Consider the following 10164-nt stretch of genomic DNA (forward strand, 5'->3'; position numbering starts at 1 on the left):
AAGTTTTATGCTGCGTTAGGAATAAAGATGTCATCCATGGTCCTTGGGTTTGGACAGTGTGTCTTATTACTGGACGTGACATGTCTCCAAAACCTATGTTTTATTTGATGTCTTTTGACGAGTACTTAGTGAACTCATAAACAATTTGTATGGTTTGTAAAACTCGAATTTGAAGTCTACGTTTTAACACAATGTTGTTACGTTTTAAACTTATTTAATGGATGACAAATCTATGGTTTTATCATATAGTTGATTGTTATGATTGAATGCAATGGTATTAAGAAAGTCACACCATAATCACGCTTCCTCAAAAGTCAGGGTGTGACAAATAAAGCAGCCATACAAATATCAGAAAATCCGGTACAGCATGACCGGACAAAACATGTGGAGGTTCATATCTAACCCGTTAAATAAACGGGTCATGTTCGGGTTGGCATGTTTAACCCGTTTAATTTACAAGTCGACTTGCCAACCTATTTATGGCGCATTTAACCATAACCCAACACCCAAATCAAAATCACATCCTAAATTCTTATTCGAATGTATGGGCTATTTTAGATACTTGGATTTCCCGTGTACTAAGCTACTAGCGCAGTAATTCAAACCAATAATTATAAATTGTAAAAAAAGTTGATAATGTACGCTTGCGCAGGTTTGGGGCGGTCCCTAACTAAGAATACACAATTGAACAACCGACCCGGATAACAATTTACAATAGAATGGAATAAAAACAACATAACACATGCAGGGAAGTCATACAACCTGAAACTTCACTAAATAGATGAAGATATTATATATATATATATATATATATATATATATATATATGTAGTTTATGAAGTACGCTGAATATAGTAACTTTATTTTTAAAATAATATATAGCTTTTTATTATTTTTATTTAATACATTATATTTCAGTTAAATTCTAAGCAAACTCTGCAGGCAAATCTTCCCAATATAAACTCGGTTGCCAGTCAGCTTCTTTGAGGACTTTTAGTATCTCTTTCGCCACTATTTTGCTCCCAGTTGGTGTTAAGTGCACCCCATCTCTGTTATTGGGAACATGATTAGTCAACCATCCACTCTTCATATTCGATTATTTAAGGGGCAGCAAAACGACGGGTTGTTCAAGTTGGGTAACAGGTCAAGATGGTTAACTCTTTGGTACAGGTTGAAAAGGGTTGCGTGCCCGCAACACTTTTCTCCACGAAAAAAATAAACATTATACAAGCAATTAGATGCTGCTGTGTCAAATACAAATTTGAAAAGTAGAAATTTTTTAATTATAGTCTAATTTATCGAATAAAATGATTTTTTAGGTTTTACGTGTTGAAAATAAGCTTTGGCTGACTTTCAGCCCAATTTCCTCTAAGTTACTTTGTATCTTTACCCGTTAGATAAAAATAAAACCCGTAAAGCAAGTATTTGAAAGCATATATACTCACGTAAAGCAGGTTGTCAGCCAGTTATCATGCTGCTTAAACGCGTTACAAAGATTAATAGCTTTAATCCCCATCTCTTGGCATAATTCTACACAAGCATCTGCATATTTTTGGCACAGTTCGTTTTTGCGACCATCCTGACTGAAATATTAAAGTGTTTGTCAATTAATCACAAGGAAAAAAAAAAGAAACCAAACTTAGGTCAGTATAATCATATCACCCCAAAACTTGAAGTAGTTGAGCCTCATTTACCGGAGGTGCAGTAAGAAATATTACGCGTGTCTTCTCTGAAAGGCTCTGGTAACAAGAATACATATATGGTTGTATTAGAATACATTACTTGGATGTATAACATTAGTAGAGAAATTAGGTTACTATTGAAATGCCCACCGATACCTGTTTTCACCCGTTACCTGACGCCTGTTCGCCACCTCTAACTAAAACAATATTAAAAAACCCTAAGAATACCTATTAAATAAATTTTTTCCGTGCTTATTGTATGATTAATTAGTGCAACAGTAACATTATCAAACATTGTGGTAAACTTAATCTTGAGATGGATAGATATCTTCCTCATGTTTTCAACATACTCAGGAAGAGGTACATGAGGGCCATCTGGACGTGGACGCACTGAATCATTATTCCGAAATAAACTATCACCAGAGATGGTTGTACTGCATCTTCCTGAAATTGGAATTTAAAAAAAAAGGGAAATAAGGTATTATGCAATTTAAAAGTGAAAATTGGGTCACGTTGGGTTGATCTAAACACCTTTGTCCAAAGTAACTGAAACTTTTGTAAGTAATTAGTGTCATATATGATTACTAAAATTGTATCATCTATCTCAGTAATAATCTTAATTTTGAATAAAATGATACAGGAGGTTTGTGAATTTAAAAAGGGTCTACATATTTACACACCTTAATGCCTATTTCCACACCTTTCTAGACGCCTCGTGTAGGGCTATACGAGGCGTATAGGGTTGCTTTTCCCGACCAGCTTCTGCACCTCGTACCACGTCACATCAGTCACATCAGACGGGGAGTCTAGGCCTGTACGAGGGACCAAAATGAGGGTATTTAGACGCCTCGTAGGCCTATACGAGGCGTCTTACTGACTGATTTGACTATGTGTCTGAGATGTGACTTAAAGGCATACGGGGAGTCTAGAGCTATACAAGGCGTCTATATCTCACATAAAGTGCAACATACACTGCATTCTTGGTCCACACCCGAGCATTCAACAAACACACACATTCACACATTCTGTTTCTTCTTGTATTTATTCGAAAGACACTCTTGTTGTTTGTATTTGCGTTCTTATCATCCCGGAGTGCTGAAATGTCATCATATTGGGACGGCAACTATGTCTTCGGGCAGTATTTAGCTTAAATGTTTTAATTACTTGTTGTTTTAGTTTATTATTTACTAATGATGATACGGTTATCTATTTTGGAGGAGTCTGGTGTTCCTGATTCTAATGAGCAAGAGGAGGTTGTGTCTAGTATACAAGGAAAATAAAACAGACCGTTTCTAGATTTGAACACGCATCCTCCTGTTGATGAAACAGCCCCTGTAGATGACTCATACCATGCTGGTGGATACGGGGGAGACCGTGGATACGGAGGAGACGCTGGATACGGAGGAGACCGTGGATACGGAGGAGACGGTGGATACGGAGGAGACAATGGATATGGTGGATATGGTGGATACGGTGGATACGGAAGAGACTGTGGTCATCAGCAATTCATTTCCCCGAGCACTCCTTACGTTCATCAAAACAATCCGGACGTTGGAGGATATGGTGGATATGGTGGATATGGTGGTTATGGTGGATATGGTAGATATAGTGGTGAGGCACCTCCCATCCTGAACAGTCCGTACTTAAAAAAGCAGGTATAAGTTACTATTTTATTATTATTATTTTATTATTATTATTATTATGATTATTATTTTATTATTATTATTATTTTATTATTATTATTATTATTATTATTATTATTATTATTATTATTATTAATATTGTCGATGTTACAGATTTTCAACTCTTTAGATGAACTAAAGAAACGGATACAAGAAATAGCAAACGCGGATGGTTTCGTTATTGTCACCCGTCGATCAAAGAAAATCGGGGGAAGAACCGGGAGAGTATGGCTTGAATGTGATCATGGTGGTGAGCACCAGACTACAGCAACACTTAGAAAAGCCGGAAGCAAAAAAAACCGGTTGCCCGTTTTACCTGCTGGCAGTGCGAAACCAGCCGTATGAAACCTGGGAGATAACAGACGGAAAAATTGAACATAACCACGAACTTTGTGAGGACCTGTCGGCCCACGCGTTTGTGCGAAGGTTTACTCCAAGTGAAATGAAACTGATCGAGCAGCTGACAGCTCAAAACATGGAGTCGCGCAAAATATTTCAAACGATAAGGAAGCAGGACCCCGACAGGTTTCATGTTAAGAAAGACGTTCAAAACGTTGTAGCGAAGATTAGAGCCGAACAAAGACAAGGATTGACTCCCATACAGTCACTAGAAAACATGTTGATAAACAACGATTTTATTTACGAGACACGGGAGGAACCCGGAACAGAGATCGTAACAGAGATCTTCTTTCTTCATCGGTACTCGAGAGACATGTGGCGTGCATTCCCCCACGTCATGCTGATCGATGCGACGTACAAGACAAATATATACAATATGCCATTTATCCAGATTGTTGGTATGACGCCTACCAACAAATCGTTTATTATCGCGCATGCCGTTGTTAGTAAAGAACGGGGTGATAACTTTGTGTGGGTGCTTGAGAGGGTCAAGTCAATGTTGAATGAATGTATGGAGCCACGTGTGATTTTAACGGATAGGGACCTAGCCCTTATGGGCGCGTGTGCTAAAGTATTTCCAGACGCCTCCAGGCTTCTTTGCAGGTGGCACATACAACAGAATGTTATGAAGCACTACAAGGGTGTCTTCACAGACGAAGACTGGGATTAATTTTTGTCATTCTGGGGGACATTGATTGAGTCTCCATCCATACCCATCTACGAGTACCACTTGCGCAACATGCGAAAGCGACTTGTGGAGTTCAAACGTTCTAGTAAGTTTTTCCAATAACATACGATTCACCTATGCAAATTTTATTAAATTATTTTTACTTTTTTGGAGTCTTCAATTACGTGTACGATAACTGGCTAAAAGACTATAAGGAGATGTTCGTCTTTGCGTGGACCGATAAAAGACGCAACTTTGGTAATCGTACCACAAACAGAGTTGAGAGCCAACACGCCAACTTAAAGAGATACGTCCTAGATAGGAGCTCGCTGGACCGTGTAGTTGGTTGTGTCCGGGATATAGTTGAGACACAGTTCGGTGAAATAAGGAAGACTTTTCAAGAAAGCATCGAAAAAAGAATGAACCACCACAAACACCTGATGTTTCAACACCTACTTGGAAAAGTATCCCATACAGCCCTTGACTTGTTGAGGGGAGAGGCAATTAGGAAGCTAGATGTCTTGGAGCGCTTTCATTCATCATGTGGTTGCCAAGTGTGGTACAGCTGTGGGTTGCCCTGTGCTTGTAGGATAGAAAAGTACATGCGTGAAGGTAATAATTGTTAAACGTACAACACCTGTGTGATATATTTCCGTTAATCATGTGACTTGAACAATGTTGTTTTTAAACGTGCAGATTCAACTCGAAGACATAGGCGTCTTCTGGCGGAAACTTAACTTCCAAAGTTGTAAATTGATAGACGATGACGTTGACGTGGTCGAAGAGCTAAATATTGTTAGACAACAATTAGAGTCGCACCCCCCAGCTCAGCAAAAAAGCCTGATGTCAAAGATTAAAGCGGTGTTGACTCCAAAGAAATCTACCAAGAAACCACCGATTCTCCAATAAAATACTCGTGGCCGACCAACAACAAAGCAGGTACAATAAAGGTTGGACGAGGCCTCTCGTATAGATGAAGAATTGAGGAGAAGCTCCTTCGGTGATGCAAACACGTGCTTTGAAGGTTCCCGACAAAGTAAGTACGATAAACCTCGCCACAGCTCGTACGTTCCGTCACAAGCCTCTCAACAGTCGGTTATAAGGTCCCAAAAACCCAAAGCGAGCCTAAGCCGTTCAAAGAGTTCTACGAAGAAAGAGACACGAGATGCTCACGGTTTTCATTTAATCATTGGGGACGAGTACGAGGGAATCATCAAACAGTTTAAGTATGCCATTCCGCCAGTGTTCAATCCGTACGTCTCGTGCATACGAGATGTGATTATGGAGGACGATGACATTCAGTTAGAGCTTGATGGGGCACCGCCGGGGGGTCAGCCGGTTCAGCAGGGTCCACGACGGAGACGGCTACCGCCTCCGGATACGCTGCAGGGTCACCCGTATCTAGAGTTTCCCGACGGCACCGATGCCGCCCGTCACAGAAGCTTAGGAGGATGCACATTGGATCGCATTCAGCGATCGACTGGGATGCGATAGATGCGATTGGTGAGACGGCTAGAGTGCGTCGGTTTATACCTGTCGATTCGCCGTGGCATCGTCTTTTTGATTTGGCGCACACGCCAAGCTACAGGGAGCTGCTGGTCGAGTTCATTTCGTCATTTACATTTCACCCTCCTGGGGTCCCAGTGCCGCTTCCGCACCCAGATGCTCCCCCCCCCCCCCCCCCCGCCTGAGGTTTCTTGCAGGCTCGCTGGCGTTTTGCGTTCGATGACGAAGCAGAGTTTGCGGTGCATTGTGGTTTATACATGCAGGGGGAGATCGAGACTGAGGTTTACACAGCGGGGCTAGTGGTGGTTGACAGACCCACTCTTTTAGGGTTTTGGCAGGTGATTGCGGGGGCAAATCATTGGGAGCATGACAAGTCGAAGGGGAGGGTGTCGTTTATTAGGGACCCACTATACAGGTACGTACGTTTATTACGGCAATTATTGTGATTATGTGTATTGTTTATTAATCTCTGTTTCTGTATTTCGCTAACACTATCTGCAGGTATATGCACCATATGCTCGCTACTTCTATTGCAGCGCGCGGCTACAACCGTGAGTGGTGTACGTCCACAGATCTTTTTTTCTTTTATTGTTTGTTGTACAGGAGGCCGTGCACACTAGCATACGGTCTAGCCCAGTACTACGCCTCCACCCATCACCGGCAGGAGCGCGGATTTTTGTATGGCGGGTCGTACGTGACCGTCATTGCCCGTTCATTGGGCCTCGTACTGCACCAGGACCCACATCTACAGACGCTGCCAGTCATGCCGACGCGGATGGGTTTTCAGTCATTGTGGGGGATGAAGCTGCTCAAGAGGTTCCCCGTTGGCCCGCGGTTTAAAAACCGCGACGGGGGCATATGGAGAGAGGAGCCCCTACCAGAGCAGTTCGAGCCCGTCTATCCTCCGCCAGATCCTGCTGATGCAGTGCCCGTGGAGGACCCTCCGGTGGATGTAGACGGTGCAGCGGTGACACAACCACCGCCACCTCCCGGGGCGCCTCAGTTTCCACGTCACGTTATTCCAGGTCATGCCCCAGGAGCTGCGCTACATCCGGATGTACGAGCCGAGCTTGACAGGCTCAACGATTTGGTAGGTTGGCTGGTACGGGCCGAGCAGGATAGACGAGAGAGAGAGGAATTACCCCCGATACCGCTTCCACCGGCTCAAGCACCACATCAGCAGCAGCATCCAGATTCGGATTTGGATTTGGATGCATAGACCTGTTGTTGTTTTTATTTTTATTATGAATGTACAAACTTATCTTATATATTTTTGTTATAGATGTACAAAGTTATCTTATATATGTCATATTTATGTTCGTTTTCAGTTATTCGGTTACTTAATGATTGTTGTCTTAAATTGAGATAATACGGAAACAAAATATGTTTTGAATATAATACGGAAACAATATATCCCCTGAATATAATACGGAAACAATATTTGAACGAGATAAAATTTTAATCGGAAGAATAATATTTAAAAAAGTAAAATGTTAAAAACATTATAATATTTAATCGATATAATATATTTAAAGAGCTGATTTTTAAAATAGTTGATTTTTAAGAAACAATAACTTTTTTATAGTGTAAAAAAAAAAAAAAAAAAAAAAAAAAAAAAAAACAAAACTTTTTTTAAAACCAAAAAACACATCTTCAAAAACTATCAAAAAAATTATACCAAAACCCACCAAAACACCCCTTATTTCAGCCAAAAAAAACCCAAGCCTTAGACGCCTCGTATAGGGTTGTACTCTTCGTATAGGTTTTCTTAAACTTTGTGCCTGACACCCTCTGAGACCCCCTTGAATTCAGTGCTTAGACGCCTCGTATAGCCCTATACGAGGCGTCCAGGGCACAAAAAGTGTGGAAATAGGCGCAGAGGGTGTCCGGATAGTCCAAGCCTTTAAAAAATAAACTTTGTGTGATACTCAACCGTTTCCTTTTAGTTTTAGGCTAGAGTTTCTTTTACGCGATATATCTAGGATTGACACATTTGCTATGAGAGGATGCTCGCAAATAAAAGCTGATAAAATGAAGAAATTACCTTGGGAAACACTTCGTCTAGAACTTGTACCGCTTTCCTCGAGTTCCAACCACCATATCCTCGCATAAATATGTCTGCCTACACCATTTAAATTAAATAGAGAATTACATTTTAAATAATAAAACATAATCTAAGTACATACATGATATATAAGTACAGTATTGTGATGAACATGAGCTTGGTCTCCTTATCAAGATTCATTCTATTGTAATTTCCTCTAGTATTGTATTTTATTAATAGTTATGACCAGTTTTACATTGGCACATACTAGCAATCGTAATGAATAGAGAACAATCGAACGAAGAGACAAGTACGAACCTTACGAGCGTAGATGTCTGCAAGAGCGGCACCCCATCCTTCCTGACCAAAGCTATATTCAACGATGGAGGAACCGAAGAGCACGAACTGTGGCCTTCTTGGACCAACCATTGTCGCTATCCTCCACTGATCCCAAATGGTGCAAGATAAAAGATCACTCGCCAGTCAACTGGGTGGGGTAGGTCAACTCTGTAAAAAATTAGTTGGACATTTTGTTTTCAACACGTTAACTGAAAGGAATAGAATGGGAGGTAGACGGAAATTATTATTTTTATTATTTCTTTTTTATAAAGGGGGAAGGGCCACTTACTCTTTCTACCCTAACATCATCCAATCCTGTCACACCACTTAGTCACACCACTTAGGTTTGGATGAAGAAGAAAGCATTCCGGTCAGGATGTGGTGTGTGATTTAGGTTTAGTTGGAGAAGAAAGTGATGTTGCGTAGAAAGGGGGTAGAGAGAGGGTGTACAAATTGAGTGAGTTTTTTTTGGGTTTATCTTTTATTTTATAAGACGTTTTTAAGGAAACGAGTAAAATGATAAAGTTATCCTTAAATATAATTGAACTTAACCCTAAAATCTAACACTTGTTAGGGTAAAGGATAAGACATTTACATCATATTAAGATAAAAGTTGACTGTAAGTTTTGAAGTTTTAGGACGATTTATGCGACTATATATAGATCTAAAGGGATTGTTACTTTGAACTTAGCTTTAACATCATGCGACTATATCTAAAGGGATTGTTACTTTGAACTTAGCTTTAACATCAAATTGAGTGTCGATATGAGTTCTTTGATTTCTCTTAATAATTTGAGTTCTCGTTTTATCTCTTCGCTTATATAAAACATTTTTACTGAGCTCCTAACTTTTATCAGAACTTAAAGAACTCATCTCAACCATTATATATTTTATCAATGGTTCAAACTCAAAATAACATCATCTTTGTAATAGTTTAGAAATATGAGAGTAAGTTATTACATGAAAAGGGTAGTTGCGAAATCAAAATAGATTTTTTCTTCCTTAACCTCAACATTTACTCCTTATTTTAATTGTGGTATTCTATCAGTCAAATAAGATGGGCTTCTTAGACTAGAAGGTACGGGGGCCGGCTGAGGCCCGGCTAGGACCGGCGCCGGTCCCTCACAGCGCCCCCTGAGGCTCGGCTCGTCATACCCGGCACCCCACAGCCGGGGTCGCCGCTCCTCTTTTGAATATTATAGCCGTTGTTTAACGGCTTTTTTAATAAAAAAAATTCATTTTCATTTTAAATAAATACCACAATCTCATCCTTTTTTATACCATTCTCTCCCGTTCTACTCCCATTCTTCTCCAATTCTCTTCCTTTTTTTATAAAAACACTCCATATTTTTTATACAATTTGCTCTAATCATGAATCCATTCAACCCAAACAACCCCAACCCAAACAACCCCAGCCCGAATAATCCCAATCCGAACCAACCTAATTTTTTTTCGAGTCCCGCTTACACTCCGACTATGGATCCTTCGTGGGGGGCTTCGCAATTTCCGTTTTCGGGTTTCCAACAAACACCCAACGTCTTCTCACAAATGTCTCAACTTCAACAAATTCAACAATACCAAGCGCTCCAACAAATCATGCAACGCAACACGTTTGAACAACTCCAATCGCAATCGCAACCCCCGGTTCAACTTGACGATGATTATGAAGAAGTCGTCCCCGAATCGCCACCGCAAGAGCTCACGCGCAAAAAAAAAAAAAAAAACAAGGGGAAGGGAAAGAAGGTTGAACCCGAAACCGCGCCAAAATCGAGAGCAAAGGGGAGACCTTGGACGAAAGTAGAAGAGGAGGCGTTAGCAATGGCGTTTGTTAAGTCCTCTACTTGC

The 10164-nt window shown here is 40.6% G+C and overlaps 1 pseudogene; it reads right to left on the bottom strand.

The window, feature by feature from the left end:
* Positions 1-720: 720 nt before the first annotated feature.
* Positions 721-8784, bottom strand: LOC110889872 (annotated as a pseudogene).
* Between the last annotated feature and the right edge of the window lie 1380 nt (positions 8785-10164).

This window comes from Helianthus annuus, chromosome 16 (assembly GCF_002127325.2).
Source record: "Helianthus annuus cultivar XRQ/B chromosome 16, HanXRQr2.0-SUNRISE, whole genome shotgun sequence".
Taxonomy (NCBI): Eukaryota; Viridiplantae; Streptophyta; class Magnoliopsida; order Asterales; family Asteraceae; genus Helianthus; species Helianthus annuus.